Genomic DNA, 24,737 nt, shown 5'->3' on the forward strand with positions numbered 1-24,737 from the left:
GTGTCATGTTTAATTTTGTCATACTGTATGTTATTTTATGTCAAACAGAACAAGTTGCATGCTACACTGCAGTGCTAAAACAGCACATATGGAGGGTAGGAGCTAGTAATGTGCCACACGTGCATTGCCACTGGCCATGCAGTATGTGATATTGAGCATATATTGCCTACAATTTTCATGTTAATGCACAATGTGCATGACAAGAATCCCACACACCATTATGCCTGATGGCAGCAGCAACTGAGACAAGGGGCTGTCTCTCTCTCCCCCCCCCCTCTCTCTCTATAGATAGGTAGATAGATAGATAGATAGATAGATAGATAGATAGATGATAGATAGATAGATAGATAGATAGATAGGTAGATAGATAGAGAGATGTTGATCCTGATGTGACCTACGTGATCTAAATAAAACAAAGAGCAACCAAAGGAATATAGCATGAAGAGCACTGATCAATATCCCACAGACATCCATCCTTCTCTGTAGTATCCATTAATAGGGGCCTATTGTCATAATCTTAAATGTCTAATGGTTTCCACTGTACTGCAAACTCATTGCTGATAAATAGCATTTAAATTATATATATATATATATATATATATATATATATATATATATATATATATATATAAAACTTTCTTGTAAATGAAATAATACATAACCCTCAATGCAACATTAAAATTTCATAAGTGACATTAAAGCATCACATAAGTAATTGAATATTAATTCCTTGTGGAGAAATGAAGCATTAGATAAAAGGTACTTCTTAGCTTATATCTGGGTCTCCTTGATGAATGTAAAAGACTTCTTTTACTTAAATTACTGTTAGCTTACATTTGGAGACCCAGTTAAGGTAAGAAATACAGAAAGAAGACATAAAGACATAAATACATGAAGACATGTCCATTAGAGTGCCATAGTTTGGGATACATTGATTGGAAAAGGAATGAGAACTTTTGGATGGATATTTTGTTCAATGTTGACATTCTCAAAATAGCCAATATATGTCAGAGTCTATTTTTTCAAAACTTACTGGAATCACCAGGAAGTTTTCAATGAACTGTATCATATTTAAAAACATGTCAAAGTCTTGGAGATCTTAAATATGGAAATCATTCAGATCAAATCACTATTTATTATAATGGATACTCCAGGAATCGGGGAGGGGGGCTATGTAATGATCCAAAAGAGATTCCCTTTAAGAGACATTCAAGGCAATGGGTGAGGCCAAAATTATGCATACTGTCTACCTTCACCTGGCTAAGGCATTTGATACAATACCCCTGTTAGGCAATGTAAACAAACTAACATATATACAGGCATAAGCCCTTACATTACACACTGGATAGCCAACTGGCTCTAAGATAGGATCCAGGAGGTTAGGACAGGCAAGACAAACTCTGCAAAGAGGATGGTCACTAGCAGTGTCACTCTGAAGTCAAGGACAATGTCAAAGGCCTCTGAATGACCAAGGTTGCAGATGGTTGCAAACTAGAAGCAGCCATAGAATCCATCCAAGACACTAACATCATATAGGAAGGGCTAACACAGACAAATGACCAGTGCCAAAACCATGGCTTAAAACTCAGTGTCAAGAAATGTATAATAGTACCCTTTGAGAAGTCAACCACCCTAGGAAATTACCTCAGTGATAACACACCCCTAAGAGTAGAACTAATAGTCAGGGATTTGGGTATGTATGTAACCAGTAATCTGGCTTTCGACCAGCATGTGTCTAAGGTAGTAAGAAAATTATTCTATGTCACTCAACTTATAAGCAAGTGTATGGGGTCTAGGTCCAAGGAAGTCCTCATTCTTCTGTATTCAACTCCCATCAGGCCCATCACTAAGTATATCACCACCTTCAGTATGTACCTGACCAGGTACCTCACAAAAAGAATACAGAGTGTAAACAGCATGTACTATACAGATTGCCTCAATGCTCTGTCTCCATACTTTGTTTCCTACAGAATTGCTGAAAGGGATCTATGCATGATATACAAGGCATCCTCAAATCCCAATCTGATGGACCTTTTGCTTATTTGCACAGTAAATACAGTTCATATTTATGTGTTTTCATTGTGTTGTTTTTATTGACTCAATAACTTACATGAACCTTTATTTTCAGAGATAATCTGCAAGTGGTATTTACTGTGAAATGAGGCAGTTAACCAGGAAATTCATGTACTTTGACAATAGAATGACTGTGGATTCCCATACAGACAGCCAGTGTTTGTGTCCTAGCAGAAAGGACAGCATGACAGGGCTGGCCTTTCTGCTAGTTTCAGAACAGTTGAATTTCAAAAAGGTGATTTGTAATGCAGATAGTCACAAACAAAGGCAATATATTTCATGCCTAAAAATAATTAACATGTAAGCTATGACTTGCTGTCTGTGAATTTCTCAGTCAGTATTATTTATCTGTTTATGCATATATGTATTTATTTACTTATTTATTTGTTTCTTGGTTTGATTTTTAACCTGGTGATACCACTAGATACGAGTGCATCTTTTCAGGGGACATAATCCTCTCAGATGAAGTGCCAGGCATAGACCGTAAGAACATTGTCCCAGTTGTTTGACTGGTGAATGGAAAAACAGACTAACACTGTATTGTATTAAGATAGAGCCCATTCTATTACTAAGCACTTGCAGGACTTTTTAGTGGAATAAGATAACCGAATATGACAAGTAATCCATAAAAAATATGAAGAGTCTTGCCTTATACTTTTATTTACATAATGTATTTATTTATTTATTTAATCATTTCTTTGTGTATTTGTGTTGACCAGGTATACCTAGCTGGGTCAAACCTATTTACAGTGAAGCTCAAAAAAAAAGTTCCAATACAATATAGCAATAGAGACAGAAATGCTAGCATAGATTAAATAAAAAAATATATATAATTTTCACTCAAAATGCAAAAACTGCAGACGCCCATACACTTGCAGCATGAAATTTATTGTATAAGTACTTGTGTCCTTAAAAATTATACTCGTCTTTCTCAGGAATTTTTAAGGACGAAAGTGCTTGTGCAATAAAGTTCATGTTGTAAGTGTATGAGCATGCTAGCATAGATTAAATAAAAAAATATATATAATTTTCACTCAAAATGCAAAAACTGCAGACGCCCATACACTTGCAGCATGAAATTTATTGTATAAGTACTTGTGTCCTTAAAAATTATACTCGTCTTTCTCAGGAATTTTTAAGGACGAAAGTGCTTATGCAATAAAGTTCATGTTGTAAGTGTATGAGCATTTGCAGTTTTTGCTTTTTGAGTGTAATATGCGTCTGCAGTTCAGTGCTGTGCCTATAATATATAATTTTCAAATATTGTGTTACATAGAGAGAAGCTTAATGCTGGTGATATTTTATTTATTTGACAACATTGTATTACAAAAACAGCATGTTTCATACATTACATGAGACAAATTCCCAAAACTGAAACGATAAGGTAATAAAGTTAGGCGTATATAAGAAGACAGACAACAAAAGAAGCTGAAGATGTCTCTGGCAGTTAGCCCAGAGGGTTAAGGCTCTAAGCTGTCAATGAGTTTGTAGTCAAGGGTATAGGGTTTGATACGTTTGACCTCCATTTACCTAAATTATGACTTTTAGCAAGTCACTTGATCAGATAGTACTCGTGCCTCCTCCAGAAAAGTGACACTTGTGTCCAGTGGACTTATTCTGTTAGCAAATACGTAAGATTAAAAAAAAAATCATAAAAAGTACAAATCAAGGATGAGGAAAAGGAAAGCATGAAAAACAAAACATAATCAGTGAGGAAGAAGACCCTGTAAATTAAAAAAACAGTTAATGTACAATATTAAAGTCACATTAATAGCTAATTAAAACTATGACTTGCAACCTAAAAAAAGCTTCCTTTTTTTACTTTGTCTTTCTTTCTTTCCTTCCTGACCTTTGCTTGGCAAGGTATTCTTGCATTGTGTCCACTAGTTGATGTGAGGATGTAGTCAGTGTGAGAATGACCATTAAGGGCTCTTCTCTTAACATTTGTCTTGTCTACTTAAAAGATATGACACAAAAAAGTACCCAGGTAACATGTCTGAACACAAGCAGGGAAAGTTGGCTTTTTCTCTTTATTTTTTTTACTATGTTTGTTTTATTCTACTGAAATACATAACAGATATTTCCAGACAATATTTTTCAGACTATACTATTTACTGTAATGTCCAAGCAGTAGACATGCAATGCCACTGAACATAGTTTGTGAAACAAAGACTTGGAGCTACCCTGCCCCAGGACTTTGTTCAACATTTTGAAGCCTCAGAAATATTCATTAGCTGCCACTACGAAAGTCACTAGCTATTCCTCTTCTGAAAGGGGGAAGTAAATAGATGACTCCATATACGCACACCAACTACTAAGCTTGCCTGCTCTAATGTGGAAAAATATTAATCTAATCAAAGGAATATCTAAAAGGAAATGGTAACTGAGTTACTCAGCAATGATACAGAAGAATAACCTGATGACTCTGTCAAAAATTTCAAGAAAGTAAGTGCAGATTAAATTTTTTTAAATTTAACTGCTGCTAAAGAGGCTGAAATGGAAGTAACTGAGTGGAAAGTAACACTAAACAAGGCTGGTAATAATAGGGTTGCAAATAAACCACAGGAAGTGGATTTTGAGTTTCAAGTAAATTTACTTCTCTTGAAGAGGCAGTTTAAGAATTTTAGGTTTCAATTTTTATAATAAACTTGGATATTTTAGTTCAAAAGCCAACCGGTCCTGCTGACTACAGTGTATCTTTTCTGTGGAGAATTTTAGGTTTTGATAAACAGTTGTGGCCCCTTGGAACTTGAGGAAAAAGTAATAAAGCTTTAACGTAATTTAGCATAAGTGAAATCATCTTGAATCACTGTATTTCCCCACCACACTTTTAAAGAAGAGATTGTTCGTCTGGTTGTCTCTCAAAAAAAAAGTTGACTGTCATTTTAGTCAATACAATTTGGCTGATTAAAGAAATGGTCTAGACAGGTATGTAAAATTACTTCATGATGGGGGTCGGGGCATATGCCCTTTGTCCAGCATTGTGCAGTCTTGGTGGTAGAAAATAAAACTAACAGGGGGTGTGGGGCCCTCCTGCAAAAAAAAAAAAAAAAAAAGTTTTTTAAGGTTTTGACTTGCATGCTCTGAGATTATCAATCGGTGCATGAATAGTCACATGCCAACTTTGTTTTATCGACCCTTTGTGATGTTAGTGATGTCAACATTTGGCTGTTTTGTTCGGTATTAGTATATACACACATATCTATCAATCTATATATATATATATATATATATATATATATATATATATATATATATATATGTATGTAGGTCTCTCTGTTTCTGCACACACACACACACACACACACACACACACACACACACGCACGCACGCACGCACGCACACACACACACACACACACACACACACACACACACACACGTGTATGAAAAATAATGGATTAAGAATGTTTTCAATATTCTTTGTTTGCAAAATGAGACTTAATACTAAGTAGAATTTGTAAAATGCACCTGGAGTTGAAAGGAGAATCATAATGGGGCACTGACAAAGTGCATTACTTAATGACAAATTCTGTGGGAGACAGAAGATGTGTTTTATAAATGATCAGTTCTGTACTTCTAGGACTGAAGTTCCACAACTTCTTTTTTATCAAAAAGAAGAAAATTAATCCAGAAGGAGCTAAACATTTTGTTTATGCTGACTTTCTTATAGAAATAGCTCAAGCAAGGCACCAGTTTATATCTTTTACAATGAGATTGTAACTGAAGACTGTGAAATCTTCAATTTTTATTTCCTGCTTGGCTAATAATTGGAAAGATCTCTTTTTGAGTTTTAATACAGTTGCATAACAGAAGCTGAAATCAATGCTGCTGTAGTTTCAGATCCACACTGGTGCAGGCAATTCAAGCTTAGTACTTGGTTTGCATATGTGAACTAACACTATCTTCCTGCCTTTTTTATTTTTATACTTTATAAAATCACTGCTAGCATGAGTCTATTTGTGGTGCTAGTTTTCTTCTCATGTACAGTTGTACATTTTAATATTTATGTATCACTACATTAAGGTAATATATCACAATTGTTTTGAAAAACATTAATTCTTAGACAAACTTATAACATTCATTTGTCTAAATGTTAATGAGATGCAATGTTGTGAAGAAAAGAAACAGACAACGGAGTATTAAAAATCAGATCATGTTATATGTTGGTAAGAAGTTTATTTATTAGAAACATATCTGAAAAGCCTCAAGAAATAATATTGGGTGGAATATTTCTGTATGAATCTTGATGCTAAGCTTACAGCTGGGGTAACACAGACTACTAAAAAAGGAAAAAATGTTTACTCCTCCAGAGAAGAGAATTTACATGTAGTTATCAGTCAGAATTTTATATTCAGCTCTATTTATTCCCCTTTTATTAAATGAAGATATATTTTGGTTGACATGAGTTTTGGCTTACAGAAGCTGGCTAATACTAATGTTATATCCTTGATAATACTCTGGGCAGAACTCTATCTTTTCTATTATCTGGTTACCTGGATAGGCATGGATCACTTTCACTGTCTTTTATGGGAAAACAGAGTCTAGTAGATATCTGGAGATGATTAAATAAGTGAAAATGAGTTTGCACATTTTCTTAAGCATGTTGCATGTTTTTATGTATTAATTATATCTCAATAGCTATACTCTGCTTTAGTTAAGATAAATATATCTACCTGTCATCGTATGGACATTGGAGCTGTTCCTCTCTTGTTGATCTTTTATTTCCCATCATTTATTCTAGGAAATCAATTCACATAGGTCTAATAATACAGAATCATTATTTTACTACAAAAAGAAGATAAGAATTTGAACAAGAGTATTTTCAACATCTTGTCTTCCCTCAAATATAACATCTATAGGTATGAATGTAGTGTAGGGGTAGCACAGTGGAGCAACAACTAGCATTACCACCTTACAGTAAGAGGTTTTCTGGTTCAAGTCTCGGCTGGGGTGTCTTCATTGTGGAGTCTGCATGTCCTCCCTATATTTACAAGTGTCTCCTCCAACATTTCAAACTCATGAAGTAGGTAGATTGGACATTCTAAATTAGCCATAGGTCTGAGTACACACATGTATGTACGTATGATATGGAAGAACAGCTGTGGTAGGACTAGCCACCCAGTAGTCCAAACACTGGCTTTAGATGATGGTCAGTAGTGATGTGACACCTCAACCACAAGTGCAAAAATGGGAAAAAACGTGTTGCAGATAGACTGATGAATGTAGTAGAAGGTAAGTGGCCTAACGCTTTATAATCAGAGCATAAAACTAGGTAGATATCTGAATGAGTAAGCAGTTAATAGTGCCTTATGTTAAATATAAGTGTATGGATGATGTAAAAAAAACAGTCAATAGTCAGCAGAACACCACGATATATTTGGAAAAAAAGTCAAGCATCACAATTTCATCATATATTGGCAAGCAAAAAATGTTTACTCTTGAACCAAACTGATAAGATTAACTAAATTCAAAAATTTGATAGAAACTGTTGTGGGTGAACAGGGACATATGATGATAGGCTTTCAGCAGAATAGCTATGCTAATAAAACATTTCAAAAGATTTATAGCATAGAATGGATTTAAAGGTTCACTGTGACTGGTAATTAGCTAAACAGTACTCTAGCATTTCATTTTAACCTTTGTTGCCAGGAGTTTACCTTGCCAGATGTTATGATGTTTATGATTGCATCTAAGAAAGAGAAGATGCTGGGCCCTGATGGGTTATCTTTAGATATTTATAGAGTATTCCAAGATTTGTTAGCTTATTTGATTCTTACTTAATTTTACTCTTATACCTGGATTAAATCTCAGACATATTCAGTTTAGATATTATTTGTTAATATTAAAAATGGGGGAGTCTGGTTAGGATACCTGAGGTTATAGATCTGCCTCTATACCAAATGCTGACTATAAAACCATTGCCAGAATTATTAAGACTATATACATTGTTTCACTGTGTTTATTCAAAAAAGAGGATTTTTTTTAAAAGATCAGATTGATTGGCTTACTGGTGAATTTGATCATTCCCATGCAGTCTGGGTTTTTACCCAAAAGAAAAATATCTGATGTTGCCATTTTTATTGAGGTCATCAAATAAGCTATAAATTAATATTACTTTGAGGAAACAATGTCTTTTTTATGAATTGTCATACCAAAAATATTTTGGTTTGATTGAGATTATCAAGGTTCAGCAGTTTTATAGCTTCCCATATCAGTGTACAATATAACTAACCTTAAACCCTATACAGTGATAGAGAACCAACATTTAAGCTAACAGGGCAAGGTTACCTCAGTATTGCAGAAGTATCTCAAGTACCACCCTATCCCATTCTTATCTATAATTGCGAAGAACCTTTTCTTTCATATGTTAATATTGTGGAGCTTTTCTCTGGGCCACCACTGAAAATGGACTAGTTTTAGCCCAGTGAATCCTCCTGGTAACCAAATTCCAATAAATAAATAATGAATAAATAATGTTAGAGGGTGAGGACATCCAGCTTGGCCAATATTGCTTCTTCACTGCCAGTTACACAGATAGTATAGTAATAGTTTATTCAACACATAAACAGGATTTTCCAAAATAAACCATACTATTTCAGGCTGTTCTGGATACAGACTAATGATACATCTTAATAAACCTGCTAGACTGTTTATTAAACTTGTTAAAGACACAATTATAGCAAATAATCTGGTAGGAGATTACTTGAAATATTTAGGACTTATCAATATCTCAAAGAAAGAAGATACACTTAGAGTAAGCTATTACAATTAACTATAAAAAACTGAAATGTAAATACTACAAACTTCAACATTTTTCTTTTTCTTTATTTGTTTATGTTGCTATTCTCAAGATGTAACTTTGACACTTTTTTAAATTAGCTTCCCCCCTTGTTTTGATTTACAACAATTAAAATTAGTTCTAATACTCCCTGATCGGCATGGTTTATATAGGATGACCTGAAATAGATTGTCCCCAGGATTAAATAAACTCTGTGTAGGCTTCGTGCAGAGCCTACACAAAGTTTACATGTTAGTGCGATGATGCACGTCATGCGCTAGCTCGCAATGCATATTAATGAGGCGCGGTGCAGAGGAAACGTCAATGAAAAATGGTTGTAGCAGCAACACCAAGCACATATCTATATGGTACAGTATGGACTGTACACAGAAAATGTGTATTATGTGACTGTCACACAAGATGACATAACAATGGGGAGGATGTCTGTATGAGTTAAGCATCCTTACATGAGTAATGCAGAGGACATCTATCAGGGATCTGACATACAATTGGGGTAGGGTGCATATTGTGAAGCTGTGCAAACTGATATGCCTGAATATGAGTGCACTTTCAGCAGACGTCTCCAGCAAGTGGCCACAGGTAAAGGATCATGGAAAACATTACAAGAACCAACTACAATCATGGACAATATCAGAATAATACCACAACTAATCTCATGCCTCAGATATAACATATGTGATATGGATTGATAAGAGAAGGCAAACAATATAATGAGCATGCCAGTATGGCAACTGTGCATGGCCAAAATGCAAAATCCACACAAGAAAAACAATGGCCAGCACCAAATTGCAGTGTAACACTTTTTATTAAGGAAATTTTGCCATAAGAATCCACATCAGCTTATCGGTTTTGGCAAAGCCTTCCTCAGTGCTGGTTAAGTCAATACAGAATAACCCCAACACATTGCATATAAACCCACATCAATAAAACAATTAATACATATCATTAAGACCAGGTGAAAAAAATGCCCCCAGTTTAATAATCCAACTACATTCCTTCTTATTCAACAAGTATGCCACCCCATTTTATTACAATTATTAATATTTATTCTGTCAATTATTGAAAAACCTATATTTAGCTGTAGAATGTGCAATTACATGTTTATATAAAGCATTAGTCATATGTTTATTTGTTACATCACTCAAATGTTCATAAACCTGAGATTTAAAAATGTCTTGAGGTTTGTCCCACATAAAATCCTTTACAAGAACATTCTACCAAATATATTACCTATTCAGACAGACAATTGGCAAAACACCAAGTAACACAAGCACCAAGGTATAAGTCTAATTTATTCAGGGGTACAGGTGAACTTATAGCAGATGACATCAGCAGGCCATGTGGGAGACAAGAGGTTGGGAGTCCTATAGGAAATGGATGTGTAGACATGTGCAAGTGTCAAAATACTGTCATTCCATGCTATTGGAGCAGTAACTGTGGGAGACAAACTTTTGCTCTTCTGTCTAGACACACACACACACACACACACACACACACACACACACACACACACACACACACACACACACACACACACACACACACAGACACACACAAAAAAACACACGCACACACCAAGTTCACTGCAGTAAGAACAGAACCCATATCTATCTCAGTACACAGACTACAGAACACAGACAGTACTTAATGTAAGTGACATAGCACAAGTAAGATTTATATAGGAGTGCAGGTGAACTTATAGTAGATGACCTCAGCAGGCCATGTGGGAGTCAAGAGGTTGGGAAGCCTGTATGAAATGGATGTGTAGGCATGTGCAATTATTACAATACTGTCATTCCATTGTATCGGAGCAGTAACTGTGGGATACACACTTTTGCTCTTCTGTCTAGACACACACACCAAGTTGGCTACATTGAGAACAGAACCCCTACCAATCTAAGTACACAGACTACAGAACACAGTGCTTAACAGAAGCACCGTGGCACAAGTCTGATTTATATAGGACTGCAGGTAAACTTATAATAGATGACATCAGCAGCCAATGTGGGAAACAAGAGGTTGGGAGGTCTGTATGAAATGGATGTGTAGGCATGTGCAAGTATTAAAATACTGGCAATCCATGGCATTGGACAGTAACTGCTCTGTGTCTAGACACACACACACACACACACACACACACACACACACACACACACACACACACACACACACACACATATGCACACCTAGTTGACTGCACTGAGAACATAATCCCTACCTATGTAAGTACACAGACTACAGAACACAGTACATTACACAAGTGCCATGGCACAAGTCTGATTTATACAAGAGTGTAAGTGAACGTATAGTAGATTACATCAGTAGTCCACGTGGTGACAACAAGTTGGAAGGCCTGCAAAGGCCCATAGATTCATAGGTTCATATGAGGCTACTAGCCTAATAGCACTAGGGTGTTTAGAAGCCTTGCTGTGTACAAACACAAATACCCTTATTGAGCATAGTTGGATGGTCATTTTTAGCAGAGGGAGTTTGCGAGCAGCACCATTCAACCATACTCAAGGTTGAACAGGGTTATTGAGGAGCACTGCTTCACACACAGTGGTAGCCCATTATAGAGGATTGTGAATTGTTGTGGGATATATCTGTCTCCCCAGCATGTTCTGTTTTTCACAGGCTAGGTTAAGAACCCTGGGGAAATCATTCATGTCCCATTTGAATTGCAGCTGTCCATCTTTTCTAGAAGGGCAGGGTCTGAGACTGCTAGGTAGGGCAGCCATAGGTCACCTTTCAGCAGCCTGCATGATACAGAGTACAGTGATAGGTATGTCAATCTTTCCATGTATGTCATATTTGGAGGCCTGGTAGTCTTCCAGGCAAAACCCTCTGTTTTCTACAATTGCTGCAGGTGTCTGGTGAGGCACATTACTGGTGTGATAAGGGTAGAGTACAGCAGAGTTATGACTTCCCTGTTCTTGGATGTGATATACATATGCATGATGTGCACAATGCAGATTGTGTGTGTCACCACTATAGGCATATAGCGATGAAAGTGTAGATTGCTATCAACATGTGGTCCCAAGTCTCACAACACTGTGTTTGAGCTTAGGGGTGCTATGTATATAGTAGTTAGCAGGGCTACTTCATTGACAAAGGGGACAATGAGTCATTGTATGCTTTAAGGTTCAGTCCATGAGTTTGGCACCAATCATTAGTCTGTGTCAGCCCCTTAGGCATATGGGTCAATAGTTGTAGTTCTGTATGTTACCAGATTGATGTGCATTGCATAGCACACAGCATTTTATATTACATTTTGTAGTGTGGTAGATATATGTGTGGAAAAAGTACTGACACCCCAGGGTTGTAGTGCTTGGAGGGTGCCAACACATGGATGTATTGTAAATATATCACATATACTTAGATAGGGTCCTCAGTTTGTAATGTTTCCACATGTAATTTCATGTCGTACAAAGGAAATGGACAGTAAACAGCAGGGATACAGCATAATATATACATTTCCATAGTGTGGTGAGCAGCGGGTTTGTGCAATGGTTAGCTAAGTGCATTTGCATGTGAGATACACATAGCAAAGATGAACCAAATTGCTAAAGTCTGACTGTATTGAGTCTCTGGAATACACCTGCTACTTAACTGACTCTGTGGCAGCATGTTAATGCAGTTAATGCAGTGATACATTCCTTTTCAGGGCCAGATTATACTGGGTTTGAATACAGCTGTATCTACTACTTTTAACTACTTTTGTATTACCATTGCTGCTCACTGGTGTATGATGTGCACCATCATGCGATAATCCATTAAAGAAAAGAAATGGGGAAGCTAGGAGAGTGGTGAAATGGGAAGCAAGCTGGGGAAAATCAAAGGGAAAGCAGGGCAGGAATGTGCAGGAGGGTGGTAGGAAAGAACCATAGCTATTAATTTCTTTAACAGTGTAAAGTGAACATATCTGCAAAATACTAACTGATTTTCAACTGCCACCTTCAGAGAGAGGGGTGAGCACAACACAATCATATTGTATAGCCAATGGGACCAAATCCAGTTTTTGAGCTTGTATACAGCTTTGAGCAGGGTGGTGCAGTGGTTAGCATTGTCACCTCACAGCAAGAGGTTCACCGGTTCGATCCTCGGCTGGGGTGCCTTCTGTGCGGAGTCTGCATGTCCTCCCTGTGGTCATGTGGGTTTCCTCCGGGTTCTCCGGTTTCCTCCCATATCCCAAAGACATGCTGCAGGTTGATTGAACACACTAAATTGGCCCTAGGTGTGAGTGCGTGTGTGTTTATGTGCCTTCTGTGGAAGGTTGGGCTGGCAACTCGACACTGTAAAACTCCACTGCCAATCATGAGCGGACAGGTGATCCGCTGTGGCGACCCCTAACCGGGAAAAGCCGAATGAAGAAGAAGAAGATACAGCTTTGAGCAGCCTATTTGTCCCTGGAGGAGTGGTTTCAGCCCAGAAATTAGTAGTTCGGCCATTTTGAGCTAATTTCTTTCTCTTTCATTTCCCTGCTATAAAACCCGCATTTGTGAGGTTTTTTAGCTTCTATACAGCTCAGCAAGCTCCTGCCTAGTGCCCCGCTGAGTTCTACAGCAGCAGAGAGACAAAAGAGAGAATTTGGAGTGATTAAGTATCATTTTTCTTCATTTTCTTGCTGCCTTTAGCTAATTCCACCTAAAACGCCGATTTTTTAGAGTTTCTCTGATTTAAAAAACTTGTTTCAGCTAGAGATTGTACTTATTTTTCTGCCTGCACTTTAACAAAGTTATTTTTGTGTTTAAATTACCTGTTTATTGTTGTAGGCTATACACTCAACTGTGATAGCCATTTCTGTGCATTAAAAGTTTTTTTTGATTGTATCTGCTTTATTTTCTGAAAAAACAAAAAAGAAAACCAAAAAATACTTGTTTTCCCAACTTTCTAAGCTAGTATAGTCCAGTTTTCAGGTTAGTGCTGAATTGAGAGCTGTATTACAAGTTTCTGTGTTTGCCCATACCTTACTTGGATGGAAGGAAGTGTCTCTGTTCACCTGTGAGAGAGGGGAGCTTTGAGGACCCTATCTGTCCCTGGAGGATTGGTTTCAGTCCAGAAATTAGTAGTTTATTGGCCATTTGGGGCTGATTTCTATCTCTTTCATTTACCTGCTATAAAAGCCGCATTTGCAAGGTTTTTCACTTGTATATAGCTCAGGAAGCTCCTGCCTGGTGCCCTGCAGAGTTCTACAGCAGCAAAGAGACAAAAGAGAGACTTTGGAGTGATTAAGTATCATTGTTCTGCATTTTCTTGCTGCCTTTAGCTAATTCTATCTAAAACACCAATTATTTAGAGTTTCTGTGATTTAAAAAGCTTTGTTCAGCTACATATTGTACTTATTTTACTGCCTGCACTTTAACAAAATTGTTTTTGTGTTTAATTTACCTGTTTAACTGTTGTAGGCTACACACTCAAGTGTGATAGCCATTTCTGTGCATTTAAAGTGTTTTTTTTATTGTATCTGCTTTATTTTCTTGATAATGACTTGACTTGACTTGACTATTGCTCCTAGTTTGCAGTCATCTGTGAACTTCATTAGCCAGAGGCCTTCTGTGTTAGCCTGTACTTCAGAGAAGTAGATACCAAACAGGAGAGGTCCCAGGACTGAACCCTGTGGTATTCCACTTATCACTGGTTTGAAGTCAGATTTGGAGTCTGCAACTTTTATAGTGTGGGTTCTGTCAGTGAGCCAGTTGGCAACCCATCTTGTGATGTAGGTATTTATACCTAGTTTAGTGAGTTTAGCTATAATTCCAGAATGGGGGATGGTGTCAAAAGCCTTGACAAGGTCAAGATAGGCTGTGTGAACCATCTTACCCTTGTCTACGGCTTAGGTGAGTGCCTTAAAGAAGTCAATCAGTTTCAGAAAGCATGATATGCCTTTTACAAACCCGAACTGGGTGGGGTCCAGAGTTTAGAGGTTACCAATGTCTTTGTTTACGAGTTCCATGATGATACATTCCATGGCCTTGCAGACCAGGCTCATCAGGCTAATAGGGCGATAGTTCCCCGGATCAGTGGTGGCTCCCACTTTGTGGAGTGGGATAACTGTTGCTGTGCACCATGCAGTGGGCACAAAACCTGATGTGAGACTATAACTGAACATGGTGCTTAGGTGGGGAGCCAGTTCGTACTGAAGTTCATGCAAAATGCAGCCTGGGATGTTGTCCAGTCTCATGGATGCTGTGTTTTTGGTTTTAGAGAGTGCAGATTTTACCTGCAGAGATGTGATTACAGGGACTCTGCATTCTTTCTGTATAGATATTGGCCCTTTAGGGGGTGGGGGTGGGGGGTAAAGTTAGCACTGAACCTGTCTGCCAGGATGTTGGCAATATCAGTTGGTTCTGTAATTTTCATGCCATTGTGCTGTAAATCTGAGCAGATCTGGGTGTTGCCATTGAGATTCTTGACATAGCTATAGAATGCTTTGTGGTTGCCCTTAGAATCAGTGGCAATTTTGTTTTTGTAGCTAGTTTTGGAGAATCTTATAAAGGATCTCAGCTTCTTACTGAGGCTGACCAGGGAGCTCCTCCACTCATGGGATTTTACTCTCTTTTGCAACAGTTTCTTCCTTCTGTTGTAAAGTTTGTTTATGGCAGGGGACCACCAGATCGGCTTCCTTTTTTTGGAGGTTAGCATCTAAGTTCTGTTTGGGATAGCATGATCCATGCACTTGTAAGTGCTTATAGAGTGCATTTGTGTGGGATTTAGTAGTTGTAGCTGTATTGTCCATCTGCATGGGTGTCATGAAGTTCGCCACTTCTGTCTTAAGAAGCATGAAGTTGGCTTTGGAGAAATTTTTTACCATGGTTTCCTTAATGGTGGGTGGGGGTGGGATGCTGATAACTAGGGTGATTAGCTTATGGTCAGATCTGACCAACAAGGAGTTGACTTCAGGTGTGGAACACTGGTCACTCATACTGGTAATGACTAGGTCTAGGATACTGTAGGCTCTGGTGGGGGTGTGGATTAACATAGATAAATGAATACATAACTGACGCAAAACTAGTGCATCATACATATAATTCATATGAGCTGTACTATGTCAAGTGTTATAAGTGAGAATGACTATAATGGGAAGTGGAACAGCAGTAAAAGTGTATGGAATATGTTGTATTCAAACCCAGGACCATCTCTATGGCAGTCCTACACCTACACATGTTGCCACAAGAAGGTTGAGAAAATACTTGTCTATGTTGCAGTTCATTGCCATAAACTGCAATGTCACAACAGTAAAACAAAGGTTGCACACCCTGTACTAGAAACCAGGATCACCTGTACTCCAGCCCTATACTTACACTTGTTGCCACAGGATTGGTTACATGATATTCCCTTTTTTACTAATCATTCTTAAGGTCTCGCTGTAAACTGCAGCGCAACATTGCTTAGCAGGTTTGTACGATGTCCAATAGTATTTGTTGAATGCATCCTGTTTCTGTTTTTGGCTGTCTGAGTTCTACAGCAGCAGAGAGACAAAAGAGAGAATTTGAAGTGATTAAGTATCATTTTTCTTCATTTTCTTGCTGCCTTTAGCTAATTCCACCTAAAACTCCGATTTTTTAGAGTTTCTGTGATTTAAAAAGCTTGTTTCAGCTACATATTGTACTTATTTTACTGCCTGCACTTTAACAAAGTCATTTTTGTGTTTAAATTACCTATTTATCTGTTGTAGGCTACACACTCAAGTGTGATAGCCATTTCTGTGCATTTAAAGTGTTTTTTTTATTGTATCTGCTTTATTTTCTGAAAAAACAAAAAAGTAAACCAAAAAATACTTGTTTTCCCAACTTTCTAAGCTAGTATAGTCCAGTTTTCAGGTTAGTGCTGAACTGAGAGCTGTATTACAAGTTTCTGTGTTTGCCCATACCTTACTTGGACGGAAGGAAGTGTCTCTGTTCACCTGTGAGAGAGGGGAGCTTTGAGGAGCCTATCTGTCCCTGGAGGATTGGTTTCAGTCCAGAAATTAGTAGTTTATTGGCCATTTGGGGCTGATTTCTATCTCTTTCATTTACCTGCTATAAAAGCCGCATTTGCAAGGTTTTTCACTTGTATATAGCTCAGGAAGCTCCTGCCTGGTGCCCTGCAGAGTTCTACAGCAGCAAAGAGACAAAAGAGAGATTTTGGAGTGATTAAGTATCATTGTTCTGCATTTTCTTGCTGCCTTTAGCTAATTCCATCTAAAACACCAATTATTTAGAGTTTCTGTGATTTAAAAAGCTTTGTTCAGCTACATATTGTACTTATTTTACTGCCTGCACTTTAACAAAATTGTTTTTGTGTTTAATTTACCTGTTTAACTGTTGTAGGCTACACACTCAAGTGTGATAGCCATTTCTGTGCATTTAAAGTGGTTTTTTTATTGTATCTGCTTTATTTTCTGAAAAAAAATACTTGTTGTCCTGCCTTTCTAAGCTAGTATAGTCAAGTTTTCAGGTTAGTGCCGAATTCCGGACTGTGTTGCAAGTTTTGTGTTCGCCCATACCTTACTTGGATAGAAGGAAGTTTCTCTGTTCACCTGTGAGAGATGGGAGCTTTAAGCAGCCTATCTGTCCCTGGAGGAGTGGTTTCAGCCCAGAAATTAGTAGTTTATTGGCCATTTTGGGCTAATTTCTATCTCTTTCATTTCCCTGCTGTAAAACCTACATTTGCGTGGTTTTGTGTGCCGGGCAGCGCCGATTAGCTAGGGTATAAGTATTCCCGGTTCCACAAAGTCTACTCTTCAGTTTTTCCCTTGGAACTAGACAAACTTTCAACTTAAGCACTCAAACCATTAACTTCTCAGTCCAGCACTTGCTCAAAACTCATAGCAAGCACTAATAAACCTTAGCACTAGACCCCCCCCTATACTGTAGAGAAGAACAAGGCTCTATATTCGACCTTACCAGCCAATCAGTAAAACAGTTCACTGTATCTATCCAGGCATGTCCAAAGGGCAGTTTCAGGTGTACTCTCTGGTCCAACTGGTGAATCTGGGCATTTTGAGGGAATGTTACAACTGCCTCATGTACACAGACAACTCTCTCCTCCTACCACCAAACACTAATACATGCAAGAGATGCAATTATACAGCCAAACTGGAGGCTAAGCTCTCACAACCCAAGACTGGATCAGACAGTCAAGAGGAAAAGGGAATTATTTGCATCACACCACCAATCTCACACAGACCTATGAAACCAGCACCAGCAGAAAACACATATAAATACATGAAAACATTCAAGGAGGCTCTAAATAAAAATATGCAAAAGCAACAGAGAGCTCCAAAGTAGACATCCAAGCAACCTCCACCCCCCCAGCACAAACCATGAAACACATACTTCACAAAACCAGTGTGCCACGCAATCACAGCCCTTAAGGCAAAATAACATACCCAACACACTAGTAATAGGTGACTCTGTAGTGAGGCACACTGACTTCCCACTCACTAGGCTGAACAAGGAGAAGGCTACTGTTAGCTGCCTGTTGGGTGCCAGGATCTGCCACATTGCACAAGCACTCAGGTCATTCCAGAACAAGTACAAATATGACTTTGTCATTGTCCATGTTGGTGTGAATGACCTGAGCTGTACCTCCCTGGACTACATGAAAAGAGACATTGAAGAGCTCTCTGATCACATAGCCCAGGCTGGTATGACCCTGACCCTGAGTAGCATCTTGCCTCACCAAGAATGATACCATGGGATAAAGAAAAAATTATCAATTTCAACAACTGTCTAAGCTTCTGGTGTCATTCAAAGGGGATCCAGTGTCTGTCAGCCTGGGATGACATGCTCGACAAGCCACGCTGCTTCGCTAGAGATGGCTTGCACCTGTCACCCTTAGGCTTTTGAATACTGGTCAAGGCTCTTGCCACCCCCATAGTGCCTTTTTTAGGTAAGGCTCAAAAGACAAACCCACCACCATAAATAGCACAAGTAACAAAAAACTGAGGGTAATGCTATTCAATGCCAGAAGTCTAAACCTCAAAATGCACGCACTCGTGGCACTCCTTAGTATGGAGAAAATCGATATATGTGCAGTAACAGAAACCTGGTTTAAGGCTCCAGAGAGCACCCCAGCACTACCAGGCTCCAACTCATACCATACATTTTGGCCACAAATCCCGGACTGAAATACAAAAGGCAGGGGCGTATCCATATTCATCAAGGATACCCACACCTCCAGGTTAGTGGCACAGCACGATGCTTCAGAGATCATCCACGTGCAACTAACAATGGGCAAAACTGCAATTCAAACTGTAGCTTGCTACAGATCACCCACCATGTCCCAGGACCCCCATTCCGCATTTCTGGAAACACTGGGAAACATAAAGGTCCTACCAAACACCCTGATATTGGGTGATTTCAATTACTAAAACATTAACTGGGAGAACTACTCAAGTACTAACTCCCTTGCCCAACATTTCCTAGAATTTATAAACTCAAACACCCTGGATCAACTGGTCAACACCCCCACCACTGGTGACAACATATTGGACCTGGTCATCACCAACATGGGCAACCGGTGTTCCACACTGGAGGTCAACCCCTTGCTGGTTAGATCTGACCATCAACTAATCACTCTGGATATCCACATTACGCCTCCACCCCTGGTAAAAAAAACACTGTGAAAAACTTTTCAAAAGCAAACTTCACGCTACTTAAGACCGAGGTGGAAAGTTTCAAAGCCCTCATGCTAAAGGATAATGCTACCCAAGCTGCAAAATCCTTTACTAATGCACTCTACAGGCATCTACAAGAATGCATGGATTGTGCTATCCCAAGCAAAACCAAGACTCTCTCCTCCAAGAAAAGGAAACCAGTCTGGTGGACCCCTGCCATAAACAAACTATACAATAGAAGGAGAAAACTAGTATAGAAAAGAGTAAAATCCCAAGAAGGGAAGATATCCCTGATCAGTATCAGCAAGAAACTATGATCCCTCATAAAATTATCCAAGGCTAGCTTCGAAAGAAAAATTGCCAAGGACTTCAAAGATAACCACAAGGCATTCTTTAGCTATGTCAAGAATCTAAGTGGCAATTCTCAGATCTGCTTGGAGTTAGTGCAGAATGACACAAAATACACTGAACCGACAGATATCGCCAACATCCTGGCAGACAGGTTCAGTGCAAACATCACTCCTCTCTCACCCCCAAAAGGGCGCATAACCATACCAGAAGAATGTAGTGCCCCTGAAATCACAGACACTCAGGTTGAAACAGCACTTTCCAAAGCCAAAAACACAGCATCAATGGGACCAGATGGTGTCCCAGGCTGTGTACTGCACGAGCTCAAAGATGAACTAACCCCTAACCTAAACACACTGTTCAAACTCAGCCACTCCACTCCACAAAGGTGGAGCCACAACAGACTCCGGGAACTATCACCCTACCCTATAAGCCTGACTAGCTTGGTCTGCAAGGCTATGGAGTGCATCATCATGGATATCTTTAACAGAGACATTGGGAACCTCCAAACACTGGACCCTACCCAGTTTGGCTTTGATAAGGGCAGATCATGCCTCCTAAACCTGGTGGACTTCTTTGAGACAGTTACCAAGTCTATAGAGGAGGGAAAGGTGGTCCACACAGCCTACCTAGACCTTGCAAAGGCCTTCAACACCATTCCCCATTCTGGTATTATAGACAAGCTCACCAGCCTGAACATAAACCCCTACATCATGAGATGGGTTGCCAACTGGCTCATGGACAGAATCCACATAGTAAGAGTTGCGAGAGCTAGGTCTGACTCTAAACCGGTTACAAGTGGCATTCCCCAGGGCTCAGTCCTGGGACCCCTCCTGTTTGGCATATACTTCTCAGAGGTACAGGCAAGCACAGGAGGACTATGGCTGACCAAGTTCGCAGACAACTTCAAACTAGGGGCTATAATTGACTCTCCAGCTGACACAGACATCCTCCAAAAGTGTCTCACTGAGACAGATACCTGGTGTCAAAACCATGACCTCAAACTAAATGCCAAAAAGCGCATAGTCTTCCCCTTTGGAAAAAGCAAAGTACCCACAAACTACCACATAGGTGGTAGCCCCTTAAATACGGAAGACGTAATAAGCGATCTGGGGACCCAAATAGAAAGTAATCTTTCCTTTGATAATCACATTGCCAAAGTGGTTAGAAAATCCTTCTATGTGGCCCACCTAATCACAAAAGGGTTTGCATCCAGATCAAAAGAGGTCATTGTGCCCTTATACACATCACTCATCAGACCCATCATAGAGTACAATGCCCCATTTGGTATATACCTTATAAGACACCTGCGACAGCTGGAAAGACCACAGAAGTACCTCACTAACAGGATCAGTGGCCTCAAATAGATGTCCCATGCAGCTCAACTGAAGAAACTCCAGCTGTACTCGGTTGCATACCGCCTACTCAGAGGTGATCTCTGCCTGACATACAAGGCTTTGTCCAACCCAGAATTGATGGACATGCTCCACCTAAAGAAAACCATATCCCAGTAGCCACATGTTCTAGGGATCTAAACCTCATCACAACAATAAATAGGATGTGCTGGAGGGATAGATTCCTGTCCCAGAGACTTCCCATGCTCTGGAACAAGATTCCAATCTATATTAGGCAGAGCTCCTCACTATCACTCTTCAAGAGAAATCTTGATGAGTGGATGGGAAACAGATAGTTTACCCCGGGGATCACTTCAATGGCTCTCCTGGACAAAGACACAGGGAACTAATCTAAGGAGCTGGCGAAAGCCAACACATTCTGGCTAGGCTTACAAATGCCTTCAGGCAGATAGCCTAGTACCTACCTATGAACCTATGAACCTAGACAAGTGTGAGACTGGAGAGCTATGTAAGGGATGATTTTTTTTGTGGGACAAGTGCCCTTTTTTGAGAGAGGGAGGACTGCTGGGGAAGGGGCTTAGGTATATGTAGGGAGGTAAGTTTGGTAGGTGAGGAAGCAATTGCAAACAGACCAGGCAAACAAGACAAGAGACAGGGACAGTGATAGATATAAAATGTTGGAGGACACCGTGACTGAGATGCGGGTAGGGACATACAGAACCAATGGTCATCAAGCTGGGTGATAGAATAAAGTCCTCACCCACTGGACTGTCATCATTGTCACCTCACTCCACCACTGGCTGGGATGCTTGATGTCTCCTTGTCCTCCTCCTGGTAATATGCAAAATGTGGGATAGCAGCTCTCCAGTCAGCATCGGCATGCACCAACAGTGCAGCATACAACCCTATGCAACATCTCCCTAGCAACTCAGTGCAGGTGATAAACTCTCCACCTCTGCCACTGCTCCTAGAGGGAACCCCTAGACTAGCCTCCAGAGCAGGACTACTTGAGGGGGCAGGTAGAGCAGGTGCAGCAGAGGTGGTGCTGCCTGGTTGGTTCCCAGACATGCAAGGCAATGGTGCTTGATCTGATGGAGGGAAGCAGGTGGATCCTGTGAGGCAGGCCTACCCCACTGTGCTGTGGATCATTTCATGATGTGATACACATGGATGACATGGACACATTTCGATAACACGTAATAAAATAAAACAAACAAAAAATAAAATTAAAAAATTGAGCTAAGGGTTGGGGTGAGAGAAAAAAACAGATAAGATTAGTACCTTCATATATAACATACAATGCATTAATACAATTATTTGATTGTATTATCTTAACCTTTACTCTTAAGACTACCACCACCTAACAGATAACTTTTACTTTTAAGACTACCGGCTCCTAACAGATGCACAGTATACTACAGATTGCAGAAAGTGCTCCTTGACATGTGCATATTTTGCACATATTAGTGTTCCAATTATATAGATTAGAGTTTACAGCAGGGCATGTATGCCACTGGTATAGAGCTTTTACTTTAAACCTTTAAGTTATACATAATTGAAGAATTAACAGTATTGTATAGTTGGGAAGCATGGTATTTGAACCCACAAGCCCTGACTAAAGTCTAATGTTGTACTCTTGGTTTGTGCTACAGACTAATGCATGATACTTGCTTTTACAGTTGGGATATGCATGCTCAATTTGATAAAAATCTATAAAACATCACAAAAGCTATTTTTAACTTTTAATGCTACAATAACACTACTCTTCTGCTGCATATGTACCACATGCTTCCCTCATTCTCACCAATCTAGCCCCATGGGTTCTTACATTGGCCTCCCTTTCCAGGGCATCTGTAGAAAAAAACAGAACCGAATACCATTATGAGTACCAGTCTTGCCAAACCAAAAATGAACTGTAGATACTCCACCAAAGGCTGCCTGCTCACAGAAAATTCCAAAGGAAAGAAGAAAAAAGCAGGTACTAGCCACCACGCTGAACAGCTTCAAAACTTGTATTTAAAACACAATTAAAAACAGAAGAATAGAATGAGCACTTCGGGACCAAGCCTTTCTCCAGATATATGAATACCAGTCTTGCCTATATTCAGTTTTTAAGTCTTACAAGTACTCTCTGCAGTTGATACTTACACATCTGTGGAATGTCTGCAGTCCTAAATTCCTCAATCCAAGCATCAAGGGTATCCCTCTTCCTCTGCCATAGGTCATTAAAGAGATGCCTACATTGGTCACCTGTGTGCAGGATACCAGTGGCACTGGATACAGCCCAAGACAAACTATCCCAAGCTTCTGACTTATACTGGGAGCCAGAATTGTCTCCTTGCAATAGCATGGCATAGTGGTGTTTCACTAAAAGTCCAATAAAAATCTTGGACTCCTGGACACCCCATCTCTGTGCCCTAAATCAGACACTTTCTCAAAAAATGCCTGATATGTCTACCACAGATCAAGAGCAATGGTGAGTAATGGTTTCTCACTAATTCCAGTTATTGCCTTTACTGGTAATATGCAGATTTTCTGAAAATGTTGCACTCTGCTTACCATCATGCAAACATGGTGTTCAACTGTGTGCATCTCTGAGCACCACATTTGTGTGATGGTGAGAGGAGCACAACAGTGGCAAGCCAATCAACTTCAAGGTTACTAGATGTACAGACATTTGTGTATGTGTGTTAGACAAATGAGAAGGCTATGGCAGTCCAGATAGCAGAAATATACTTACAGGAATATGATGCACAGTATACCCACAGTCATACATTTGCTAGTAAAGGGTCCCTATTAATTTGATGAAGCTTTGGCTTGTCGAAGTATAAAAGATTGACAGCTAAAGATCGAAAGAGCCAAACCGCGAACGGCCAGCTAAGCAAATTTTTTTCTCAGGGAAAGAATTAATTTGGCCATTAATGGGAATTTGCCCTTTCCCCAATGTGGAGCAATCTCAGAGTTAGTTTATTTAGTTGGGAGGTGTGGGGAGTTCAGCCCCCCACAATGGGGGGGGGGTGTTGGGGGGCGAATCCCCCCCACTTAATTCAGGTTGAAAGGGTTTTGTTTTGTGTAACGGCCAAGCAAATTCTTTCCATGGGAAAAAATTCTCTTAGCTGATCATTCGCAGTTTGGATGTTTCGATCTTTAGCTGTCGATCTTTTGTAGTTCGACAAGCTAAAGTTGCATCAAATTATTAGGGACCCACTAATAAATGTGCTAATAGGTTCATAGTTTCATAGATAGGTACTAAGCTATTGGCCTAAGGGCCTAAGTAAGCCTAGCCAACTAGGTTCCCTGGCTTACGTCACCCAAGAAAGTTAATTTCCTGTGCCCCTGTCAAGCAGAGCCACATAAGTGATCCCCAGGGTATATTTCCTATTTCCCATCCATTCATCAAGATTTTTCTTGAAGAGTGCTAATGAGGAACTTTGCTTGACATAGATGTGCAGATTGTTCCAGAGTATATGAAGACTCTGGGACAGGAATCTATCCCTCTGGCATGTCCTGTTTATTGTGGTGACAAGGTTTAGGTCCTTAGAGCATGTAGCTTGGAGGG

The sequence above is a fragment of the Protopterus annectens genome, chromosome 1.part1, assembly GCF_019279795.1.
Source record: "Protopterus annectens isolate FY-2018-M chromosome 1.part1, PAN1.0, whole genome shotgun sequence".
Classification (NCBI taxonomy): domain Eukaryota; kingdom Metazoa; phylum Chordata; order Ceratodontiformes; family Protopteridae; genus Protopterus; species Protopterus annectens.